Source organism: Brachyhypopomus gauderio, chromosome 2 (genome assembly GCF_052324685.1).
Source record: "Brachyhypopomus gauderio isolate BG-103 chromosome 2, BGAUD_0.2, whole genome shotgun sequence".
Classification (NCBI taxonomy): domain Eukaryota; kingdom Metazoa; phylum Chordata; class Actinopteri; order Gymnotiformes; family Hypopomidae; genus Brachyhypopomus; species Brachyhypopomus gauderio.
In genome coordinates, this window is record NC_135212.1 from 900,347 (window position 1) to 913,502 (window position 13,156).

Genomic DNA, 13,156 nt, shown 5'->3' on the forward strand with positions numbered 1-13,156 from the left:
GTCCTGTTGTTGTGGTGTTGTTCGTCCCTCAGGTGGGCGGGGCCCGCGATCCATCTCACCTGAGGGTCGTTGTTTGTCTATATATGTCTTGTCTTTGTACCAGTTGTCCACTGGTCATTGTTTCCTTAATTTGGATCAGTTCACGGGTTTTTGGTTTGCGCACTTTCTTCATTAACACTAGAGTTCCTGAGATCTCAAGGTCCTGAGGACATCACCCCTCCTTCTCCTGCCCAATTAGCAGGACCATACATATGTTAATTTCAGAGAAAGACAGGAGAAAGACAGGCAGGAGCTCTGTGGTGTACCAAGTCTAGTTTGTAGTCTGCTACTACTAATATGCTGCCTTTTTAGCTAGGCTGTAATAGTTTAACTTAATGCCGGAGTTGCTGCCACACTCCAGTAATGTGTTTAATTCCATCTGTCCTGTATATGTCCTCATACAGAGCAAATTTTCTTTGTTTTATTTTTTCCACATGGCTGCCCGCCTGCTCGAGGAAAAATGAGACGAGGGACAAGCGATTCATCCAGTGCCAGCCACCTACTGCCTGACCGGATAAGCCTACACCATGATGGACATTACATCTCTTCCTTTTCTTTATTTCTTTCTGTCTAAATTGTTGTCGTTGTCATGGTGACCGGTGTCGGCCAGAGGAGGATGGGTTCCCCCCCTGAGTCTTGGTTCCTCTCAAGGTTTCTTCCTCATGCAAAAAAACGAGGGAGTTTTTCCTTGCCACTGTCGCTCTTGGCTTGCTCACTCGGGGCTAGGACTCGGCACTTGTAAAGCTGCTTTGTGACAACAACTGTTGTAAAAATCGCTATATAAATAAAATTTCATTGATTGATTGATAGTAAGGAAGATGCCTATTGTTAATGCGCACACCATTAAAAAATATTTATTAACAGAAATTAGGATGATTTTATTTGACAAAAGGCTATATATAACTAAAACAAAGACATTTAATGTAACAACTAATGCTTAGCAGCATCCTTGGGCACCCCCATGCAGTTAGAATGGTACAATCGACTATGACATTCATAGTCGACTAGGGGTATAGTCGACTATAGTCGAATCAGCGACTATTGCAGGTCACCCCTAGTTTGGAGCACTGCTTGAACTGTTTTGAGGCAATAGTTTGGTTCTGCAGGAAGAGTCAGAGATTTTGTGAATTTAGTGTGTGAATTGGATTTTGTGTTTACAGTTTGGAGAAATAGATGCATGGTTTCAGGAAATGTGTCTTGGCAATTGAGAAAAACTGTAACATAATATACAACTGCAAAGGTTAAATGTTAAATGCTCGGCCCACGTCAGGTAGGACGCCCAGGTATTCGTGGCAGTATGTGCGGAGGAATGACCCCAGCTCCGGATTCACTCTTTCTGCTTGGTCGTTAGCCTGTGCGTGATAGACGGAGGACAAACTCACTGTAATGTTTAACTTACTCAGGAATTCCATCCAGAGTCTGGATGTAAACTGCAAGCCAAGCTGTCAGAAGGAGGAGGTCGGCTGTTTCGAAGGCTGTTGGAAAACCCAGGAGAGGAATAAATTGACGCAGAGTACAGTGCCATAACCCACAGCCGTGCCTTCCCTGTCAGCAGGGAGATGATAAAGGCAACTCAGGCGGCAGCAGACATCTGCTCATACTGGACCACAAGAGCTCATACCAGTCTGTGGTCCAGTTCATCCCCATCACTCCAGACATCAACTGTACGCAGCTGGCTACGTTGGCGATCATTGCGCGAAGCTCTGCTAGCTCTCGCTGCTGTTGTCCCAAAGCTGCGTGTTGCGCAGACAGGACACTAACCACGTCTGTGGCATTCACACCTCTGCTTTTGGGCTGCATATTCTGTGATGGGTGAAAGCAGCAGGAGTCAGTAAAGGTGTTGTCAAGTCTTTATTGTACATAACAATAACATGGTCAGTGGTCAGCAGAAGAGTGCGTTAGTCAAGCAGAACAATGGCTGACTTGACCTTAGGCTGAACAACATTCCCATTCAGATGGAGCTGATTAGAACCACTGCAGGCATTCAGGAGAGTTGCAATTTGTTGTTTTTCTTGATGCCTAATTTTGGCATACTTAGCTCTGTGTTTGGGTTAAAATGACGTAGATTGTACTTAGACAAAAGAAACGCCACCGCTTCATAACACAAAAGACATACCAGTTAGAGCCACTGCAGGCATTCAGAAGAGTTCACTATTTAGAAGAACGCATGCACAAAATCCCTGTAGAGCATGAATGCATTTAAGCCTTTAAGCCAAATGGCGGACCGCGGTCCGGATCCGGACCCGAACGCCGTCCTGTCCGGACCCAATCACATTCCTGATTAACTGGATACGGACCCAAATGCCAAAAAAAATCGCAGTAATCATGTTCTTCCTTTTGTGTTCTTCTGAGCCACGAGTCACTCATTTCACACTTGCTTTACTGTTGTGGAGTTATATTTAACAGGTGTTTCCACTATAGGGTGCAAGTCCCCTCATAATATAATAATATTAGTGGAATTGTGGCATAAGGGTGATGGTTGCAACAAAGATTGCAGTTGGGAGTTGACACTTCACCTTCGGGAGAGAGTACGTATATATAACTACATAATATTATTATGTATTAGATTAGATTATGTAACCCAGTAGGAAAAAGAGGGCACAAAATAAGATGAGATAATAAGAATATTTGTTTTTATTTTATTTGGTTACATTAGCAGAGTTTTGACAATTAAATTAAAAAAAATTAAATTAGATTAATTTAATTCAGTCCCTCAGTTCACATAACACCCCGTGGGATCTCTAACCTCAACTACCAATCAGATCCACTTAGGCCACGTTCAGCCCTTGTCACTTATCACTATGTCACTAATTATGAATACAAAATGATGGCTCATGAATACTGCTGTGTATTTCGCTACAACAATCAGTGTTGGGAACGTTACTTTAAAAAAGTAATTAGTTATAGTTACTCACTACTTGTTCAAAAAGTAACTGAGTTAGTAACTGAATTACTCTATAATAAAAGTAACTCTTTACCAGGGAAAGTAACTATTTGCATTACAGTAAAAAAAAAGTTATATGCCAATGAAAAAGGATTTTTTGAAAAAGCAGTTTTCACAGTCAGTTGAAATTAGTATATCAGAAAGGTGTTTAACTTTGATATTTATTGCACATCAACAGACCAGTGCAGGATAAAATCCTTTAAAATCCCAAATCTTTGTAAAAAAAAAAAAAAACAAAAAAGCAAAAGTAAACAGTTACACTATATAAAGTGCATTTACATCTATCAAATTTAATTAAATTCTCTCAACCTGAGACAATTGGTTTGTTCACAACAGAAGTAAACTTAACAATAAAACCTCTATTCTTAATTAACACTAGAAGTCCCTGAAATTTCAACCACCCCCCTGAAGTCCCTAAAGAGGGTCCAAAGAACCTTAGTCCAAACTGACACCTCTGGTGGCTCCAATTAACATCCATTCATTTGCAAAAGTGTCCATTGCCTGAGGAATCAGCAGGGGGGAGAAGAGCTGAACTTGCCTCCAGTGTTATGTAAATGAGGCGTGTGTCAGGTATGGGTGGTTGCTGCTGAAAGCTTGCACCTCCTTGGCTGCCATATGAGACTGTGCAAGATCTCTTGCAAGAAGTCTCCTCATCTACAGAACCATATGTTTGAGATTTGATTTGTGAAAGGTTGAAATAATGTGAAATTGACACAAACATAATATTTGAATTATAATGGTATATAAGTGGCATATTGATTAGTCAAAATGGCTCTGATATTTTTAACCTTATTTTAAGTAGTTTTGTCTTTTGAAAAACTGCTAATAGGTATAAATGTTTTTACATAAATGTATACAAAAAACCCTCAGCTACTTAAAATAGATTATACCACAGTTAGTTCCGACCCTACGATGTGATTGGCTGAGAGGCGATCTAGGAGTGCCGATATTACATGTTATAGCACTGTAACCGAAGCTCTCCATGTATTACTCCGCCACATACAGGTAACCTAGCAACGAAGCGGCGTTTACAAGCCAAACAGCGCAACTACAAACAAGTATCAAAAGTATCAAAATGAATTACACGGATTTAATTAAATCTATTGGCTTCGAAACAATTTGTTTCGATCTTAAACTGGAGGATGACATTATAAATGACCAGCCTGATTCCTCCAATGAGCCTCCAAGGTTTGTCATGCTTACAGATAATGATTTGGATGAGCTGGAAATGCAAAAAAACGAAATTAATACCATTAGACAAACGTCCTGGGCTCTTAACGTATTTACAGCCTGGTTAAAGAGCAACGACATTGCAGTAGATTTTACTATCATCAACAAAAATGACATGAATCAGCTTTTACGACGGTTTTATGGATCCGTCAGAAACGTAAAAGGGAGAGTTATATGGCATCAGCAGCTTCGTTGGTTTAAGAGCTGGACTGAACAGGTATCTAAATGAACCTCCAATCAGCCGTGGATGGTGTTTGATGAAAGACGCAGAGTTTACACCAGCCAACAACGTCTTTGTGGGTGTTGTTAAGAAAATAAGAAAGAGCGGAGGAGACAGAACCTTACACCATCCAGCAATATCACCTGAAGACCTTGCAAAAATCTACCAGTCAAAAGCACTTGATCCCGGAACCCCGAGAGGTCTTTTAAATAAGGTAGATAACACCACATAATATTTTGATGTATAACAGTACACCATATGTACTGCTGCACCTAAAACTAATCTGAATTATTTTACCCTATAGGTTTGGTTCGACATTCAGCTCCACTTTGGCAGACGAGGAAAAGAAGGAAATAGGGAACTTCGCCGAGAATCATTTGTGATGCAGGAAGATGAAAACGGGGGGAAATTTGTCACTCTATCCTTTAACGAGGAAACAAAAAATCACAAAACCCACCAGGAGCGAGACAGAGAGCTGAGACGTGGGGCAATGTTTCAGTGCGCTGGAGAAATGTGTCCCGTCGCTAGTTTTGAACTGTACGTAAGCAAGCTGCCAGTGGATACCCCGGCTTTTTACCTGCAGCCGAAGAAGTCTGCGCACCTGTCAGACGCTGTGTGGTATAGCGCTATGCCGCTGGGTGTAAACCAGCTCTCCAAAATGTTGCCCCGAATATGCAAAGAAGCAGGCACATCTCGCGTTTACACCAACCACTGCTTGCGAGCAACAGCTATTCAGAGCCTTTCTGATGCCGGGATGGAAGCCAGAGAAATCATAACTGTTAGCGGTCACAAATCAGAAACGTCTCTGAAGAGTTACTGGCGACCTTCCCTCCAAAGCAGGAAAAGATGGAGCAATGTTTTGTCCGTTGCATGTAACCCTACAGATGATTTGGAAGAACCTCCCAAAAAAACTCCAAATGCTCAAGAATGCAATTGCACGACGTTAAAACAAACCCCCCAACTCGAATCATTTTTTAAGAACTGCACAATGGGAAGTGTGCAAATAAATGTACATAACCATTAGGCTAGCCAAGTAACATACATCAGTATAAAATTATCTGTTGTTAATAAATCCAATATCAATCGTTTTTTTTAATCCATTATCAATAATTGTTGTAATTTATTTTTAATAAATACAACTTTATCAACAGTTGTTTTTGTGTATATTTACCTCTATAATATTTATTGGGTAAGGCTGTTCCAGTGTTGTGTAAGTTTAGCAGCGAGCCATTGAATGGAACTATTTTAACTGGCGGAGTGTTTTTAACCTAACAGGTCGTATTTTCTCGTCCTCTTTTACTCAAAATCTTTCAATAAACAGCGATAATGGAACTGTGGTATAATCGCAATAATACACTCGAGGTTCGTGCTATAACGGGTAATATCGGCACTGCTGTGCTGATCTACGGCACTCGGCCTGCGGCCTCGTGCCTACGTGCCTAGTGCCGATATTACCCGTTATAGCACTCCCTCTCGTGTATTATTGCGTCAATAATATTATTGAGCAATTTTAACTTATCAAGATCAAGATTTTGCAGTGTGTCTCTTCCAAATACAGCCATAACCAGCAAACAAAAATAGGAAATTTAGGAAATCTTACCAAAAGAGATTTCACTACTACAGATTTTCACTACTCTCTGAAAACTAACACACTAAATGTGTTGTGTGTGACGTTTGTGACCCTAGGCTTGAAAATTGCTTCATATGGGCTTTTCAAACTTTTTTTTTGGCCCACCTCCACCCTTTCACCTTTGGAGGACAACTTTGTTTTCATGTAAGGATCAAAAGAAAACAATTCTGTATAATACAGTACAATAGTGATAAAAACAATTGGGGTTAGGTGAACCATACAGGACAGGAGAGAAAACAGGAGGAGAGAAAACAAGGGGAGAGAAAGTAAAAAGGGAAAAGACAGAAGAGCAGAAAAAACAGCTCAAATGACCACTGCAATGATTCACCAACTGCTGCTACTAAATGAAGAGCAGAAAGTAAGACATACAGCACAAATGACTGATGTATGTGTGTGTGAGTGTGTGTGTTTATGTAAGTGCAACATAGGATAAATGTACATAATGTACTTATTAGCAAGGCCCCAGAGGCCAGAGGCAGGCAGAGAAAGACCAGGGAACCCCACCCGCCCACGGCCCCTCCAGGATCATGTCCAAAGCCTGCTGTGTACTGGAAACCTTTGCTATCCTTGCTTCTCAGTCAGCAGAGTAAGTGAAATGTGTGGTGACATGGATTTTCATCCACATGTAGGTGGCTACAGTCATCTTTCTCTTTATTATAAAACTGACAGACATTATTTGAACTATAATTCCAAAACATCAAGTCTACCTCCTTTGTACTAATTTTGGATTTTTTTCTCACTGCAAAAGGTGACATGATTATTGGTCAAAATAGCTAAAGTTCAGATTTCTCTGAAAGGGTCTTTTCTTCTCCGTCTGAGTCAATGGATCAACATAGCTCACACTATCACCCATCCCCCCGTCTACCTAGAAATGGCTGCATGACAAAGGATGGCCTCATGGGATGCAAAATACCTCAGCACTGGCTTTGGCAGGCTCAGGTAGAAATGTAGTAATGTTAGTAATGTTTTTCTTCTAAAAAAGATAAGTGGGTTCAAAATAACAATTTTTGAAAAAAATGACCAAATTAATTGTGATGATCCACCTCAAAAAATGTCATGCAAAAGTCTGTAAGCTGGTCCTGAGTGTGTCTGCCCATCCCCCAGCTGCATTGTTGTGCAGGGGACATGCATAAGGTGAGAGAGGCAGTCAGAGGGCCTGGCTGAGAGCAGCAGCTACAGAGGACATGATGAAAGTTTAGAAATATATACAATAAAGTTGAAATGTTCTCAACAGAGCACTCACATACAATTATCCACTCAGTCCGCCACTCCCTCATTTGGGGAGAAAGCTACACTATTGTGGCTATTCCCCACTTTAGACAATTTTTAATCATGGAGGGGTCTGAAATTTTCGTCTTAGGTGCATGTCCTCACTGTATTGGAGTATTTTATTGTCTGAGTGAAAGAGAAACAAAATGGGGTCACTAAAGTGGGAATAGCCACAATACTGTAGCTTTCTCCCCAAATGAGGGACTGGCAGACTGGGTAGATAGTTGTATGTGAATGCTCTGATGAGAACACTCATGAACAATTGTGCAAATGTGAGATGTGTCGACTGCTACAGATACACGTGTGGCAAATGTACCAGGGAGACAGGCATGTTCTGACAGACTGCTGAGTGACTGCTGAAGTGCTAGTCACACAAGAGGGACATGCCACTCACACACACACACACACACACAGCCCTGCACTGCAGCCTATTGTAAATATGTGTGGAATTGTTTTATTCCTTGTATTTTTTGTATAATTTTATGGCAATAATAAAAAGCATGGAACATAAAAAAGCATGGAAACATAACAGTTGTTCTTTTGTATGTTTCTCATGCTGAAATTTCAGTCCTCCTGACTTAGACACAAATGCTTCTGGTCATTGCTCACATGTACCTGGCTATAAAATTTCTAATTTTCTATTTAAAATATAAAAAAATAATTTATTGTTTGTGCTTTGTTGCTCAGATAAAACTAAACTAAATACAATATGTAACCTTTATATTATAAAATACAATAAACTAAATAGAACTAACTAGAAACTAAATGGCTAAACTCAATGGAAAACAACAATTAGTTGTGAGCTGAAGCATGCCCCCTCCTGTGGTGCGCCAGTAATGGCCTTATTTACAGGACAAAAGTGCCTGCTTACAGCTGATAATAGGGTGTTAGCTAAAATCCTTCAGTTCTCTCGACCCTTCTCTGGGTTCCGATGGTAGAAGTGTTGAAAGACCCTTCTCTGGGACTTCTAGTGTTAAATAAATCAAATACCCAGTCTGGTAGACATTCAGGAACTTCAAGTATTTTCTTAAATAAAGTTTATCTCGCCACCTTGAAAATGCAAATTTTTCTTCTGCTTGCTCCTGACTCGTCATTTCTGCCTCTTCTCCGTTTGTGTTGTGTGTTACTGGTGTGCTTCGTCACGCGTGTAAAAACACTGGCTCTGATTGGCTACCATAACGCTGCCTTAGCCAATCGCTTACTGACTTGTTAAGTTAAACAGGTGTTACACCGAGAACTGTGACCTATCGAGATCTGTTACTCCTCACTAGCCTGGGCAGCGGTCCGCTCGGATTACTGTTAGTATATCAATATATAGTAACGCACTGCTTTTAATGACCAGTAACGTCAACGGCGTTGTAACGACAGGAAAAGTAATTAATTATATTATCCTGTTACTGACAAAATGACGCCGTTACCTAACGCCGTTATTTTTAATGGCGTTATTCACAACACTGACAATAACATAATACAAGCTACTGTGATATTTTTAAACATTAACTACCACTTAAATACATCCAAAAACAGACCAAGCGTTTGACCTTAATACATTTAGACTGAAGTAAATCTCTATTAAATCAGCACAACTGTTGACTGGAGAAGGATGTGAGCGACACACAGGTAGCTAACCTAGCTAAATTAGCTAGCTATACCAAGAAGAACCTCACAGGGTAAGAGATTCATATATAGCTAAAACAGGTTTACACACCTGTTTATGTGAGAAATTACTATCTAGTTATAACAGTATAGCCAGTTAGCTTGGTAAATGATTTAGTAAAATCATTTCCTAAATACACCTGGGTGTGGCAACTTAGACTAGCTCTTGTAGCCCCCTGTGAAAAGTTAGTGTGCTAGCCACTAGCAGGCTCCCTAAACCAAAGTTCGGTGTTTTGAAAAAAAAAAAAAAAAAAAAAAAAAGTTAAACTAGAGGTTAATAACCTGACCGGTGTTCTGTTGAATTTTCCTACCCATCGAGCGCTCATACCTAGGCTTGCTGCGCATGCGCAAGTCACAATTACGTCATGATTTTGGTGGCTGGCTACTACACCCATCGATTTTTCCTGCCTCCTTATTCTCACACTGGCTAAAACATGTTCATACAAAGATGTAAACAATCGAATTTGCTTGTATATAACAATACATGAATACGCAAAATAAAACTTTTAATTTAAAGGTTATCCTACCTTTTAAATGCTGATTTGCGCTACATTATGACATTTCCATAAGGTAAACAAACTCTACAAATATGCGATGCCCTTAGACACGGTAGGCAATATTCGACAGACACGTCTATCAATATGCTCTATGGACATTTCAACAAGGTAGGACAAATCGACAGAACACCGGATCCTTGTGCTCTCTCTAGAGTCTCCGGAGACTAGTCTGTCGATTTGTCCTACCTTGTTGATGTCACGCTACAGCCCCAAACCCCTCCCTTCGGGCTTGTGTTAATGTTGTCCATGTCTGTATATGTACGTCCGTGGGTGTGGCTGGGTGTGTGTGTGTTCACCTGTCTCGTTAAACTAATGTGTTTCACGCTGTGCTTGTTAGGCTACGTGTATATAGTGTGTGTGTTTGTATCGTTTGGTGCTAGTCTTTTACGTGACATTGTGTGTTGGATTGTTTCAGAACGGTGTGAGCGTGTACTGTTTGGTGTGTTTACTGTTGATTCGATACGCCGTGAGCGTGTCCTGTTCAGTGTGATTGCTGTACGATACGCCGTGAGTGTTCCAGCGTCAAGCCTAATAAACGTAGCCTTTGAACGCACCTCGTCTTTGCATCCTCAACTCCCTCGCGCCCGTTACAGTTGAAATGTCCTACCGTAGCGCATATTGATAGACTTGTACTTGTGAGAGTAGTTTTAATATGAAAGACTTCTACTTTTACTTGAGTAAATATGTGGGGAAAAAAATGCGACTTTTACTCCGTTACAATCGGATTTGTGCCGCGCAACAGGTACTTTAGTTTTATAAATAACTCGTCTTTTCAGTGATAAGACTGACCAATGTTTTGTCACTTGAGTATGTGTGACCAATTAAATGAAACCAGTCAGACACGTGATTGCATACTGTTGTGATTTTGGGTTTTTGCTTAGCACTAGCATTAGCAACAATATATTTTGCTTACCATTAACATAATATAGTAATTGAATATAGCTGCTGCATTAGATGTGTTTAAGCTGTGAACCCTAAGAAGGGCCTTGGGAAATCATGATGTGTAAGGAGTTTCAAAGGGAAGATGACCCGGTCAACGGGAAGTTGAGGACCGCAGTGTTAGACTGATAAAGGAGAAGTACAACATACCGGTGTATGACAGCATCCCTTTGAACAGATATTCTAATATGTTGAAACAAATGGAAAAGTCATGTCTGCTTGAACAGCAAAATCATGTTTGCTCGAATAACAATACCAGGTATAGAAGAAGATCTGAGCGTTTGGGGCGGAGAAATCGTATATAAAGACGGCATGTACAAACACTTGTTGGGTCTCTCTGATGTAAATGTTAGGATGTGAGATCCCCAGAGATATCTCTGTTTTAATAAAGGCCTTTTTGGTATTGCTATAATTTTGGTATGGTTGTTCTTGCTATCTCCTTCCCATCAAATGAACGTGCTGGGCTATAGTGGTTGATAGAAGTTTAAAGCCCTCAACAATACGCAAACTTTCTCCACCGGTAGCAAGAAAGTATGATGACAGAAAAACCTACCGTGCATCCCTGGCCTCACATACAGCCAATGTTTACATTACAAACGTGTACAATGGACAGTTATATAATGCGCTTTCAGTTGTGTCTGCCAAAACTTGTGGACATTTCAGCTTACAAGAACTTTGTCAAATTTGAGGAAACACATTGCAGTAAGGTTGCCGTATATGTAATTTTTACTTCGTTTTGTAATGCTATATCTCTGTTACAACTGGAGGCATAAACTCAAAACCAGTTCAAACTCTGTGAGTGTACACACTAGCAATATATGATGATTAAGTTGAACCAAAGTTTGCTACAAATTGATTCAGTTGGTGTCAAGTTGTAGCTACACATATTGGCTGACAGTCTCCTCAGTTAGTGCCTTTGTGGAACACATTGAAGTTACCAGTGGCGAACCGATTAAAAATCAACCAATCAGAATATTTTACACCGTTGTTTCTAGGTTAAACAGAGAAAGGACCTCCCCCAGGACCTTCTGTTTATCTGCCTTTTACATTGAGAGCTTTTATTATGGATTGGCAGTTTAATCAACCAATCATATTTCGAATTAGAATGGTGTGGGCATGCTCCAGTGGTCTCAGGGTATTCTTGCTGGTCCTCGTGCGTCAGTTCTGCGTGGTTGGTTCCTCGTGAGCTTTTAGCTAGTTAGCAGCTCCTAACCAGTGTGATGGGCAGGGTGAGTGAAACAAAAAGGAAGCGATCACGCCAAGTCTCACTCTCACAGATAGCCCACTCCCCTGTTGTGAAGAGATTAACGCGTGGAGTGCGGTGGAATGCAACTCACCCCCAAGCTCACACGACTCCCACAGCACCTAACGTGAAACAACTTCATGATAACCTTGTTACAAGCAGACTGTATATCTTACTGATCCTACAACAAACAGCAGAACATTTTTAGACTTGTGTTCAAAAGTTTAAATTCAAGCGCATGTAGCAGCAGACGTAGAAACGAAAGTTCACTAATAAGTCCCACTAAAAACAAATAAATAAAAGTTTGAATCTCGCTCTTTGTTTCTTTTACTATACTATAAAATATTTGTTGTAATCCAACACTTTCTGTTTCCGCGTTTAAATTTGTGTAAGCGCTGTTTATTTTATTTTATACTGTGCTGCATCCAACAACAATAGTAAGGCAATTCTCCACAGAGTATACTCAATAAAGACAAGGAGAGGAAAAAACAAATTCATGTGCTGCTAAACAACTTTATTATGATCAAATGTTCAGAAAAAACAAACAAATATTAAGACAGAATAAAGTACTGAGAGTAGATGAATTATAAATGTCTATTCCGGGTGTTACGCCTGGCGTGGTGCAGAGGCAGAATGCGGACACAAGCGCTGAAGAGAGCGAGGTTTATTAGAGAAGGGCAAACCAGAATCATAGTCAATATCACAGGCATGGGTCATAACAGAACGGGAATCCAACAGAGACGCATAACCCATACAGAGAGACATGATAAACAAAGACTACTAACTTGAACAAAACAGAAGGGCATGAAACATAAACAGGGCTGAGCACAAGACAATACACAACGTAAAGCACGAATAAGCTATGACAAAGTTCAAGGAAGCACAAAGACCAGGATAGACAAAGCTTAGACAAACGCCAGAACCTTCAGACAAAATAACCAGCAACCATGAGAAATAAACAGAGGACTAACACAAAACACCTGACAGAATGTGGGCTTGGGAAGCGCATGGCTACACAAGTGGCGTCATGCCCCGAACTGAAAAGAAAGATTCTTTCTATCTATCTGTCTACCTATCTATTTATCATTATCTATATAATTATTTAGATAAATCTATCTATTTATCATTATCTATTTATTTAGATAAATAGATTTAGATACATCTACCTATCTATTTATCATTATCTATTTATTTAGATAAATAGATTGAATCTATTCTAGACAGAATATACTCAATAAAAGCAATGAGAGGATCAAACAAATACATGTGCTGCTAAACAACTTTATTTTAATCTGATTTGCTCTGAATACAACAAACATTTAGCAGTATGTAATATATTTACACAGCATATTGGGTCCGGACAGGACGGCGTTCGGGTCCGGATCCGGACCGCGGTCCGCCATTTGGCTTAAAGGCTTAAATGCATTCA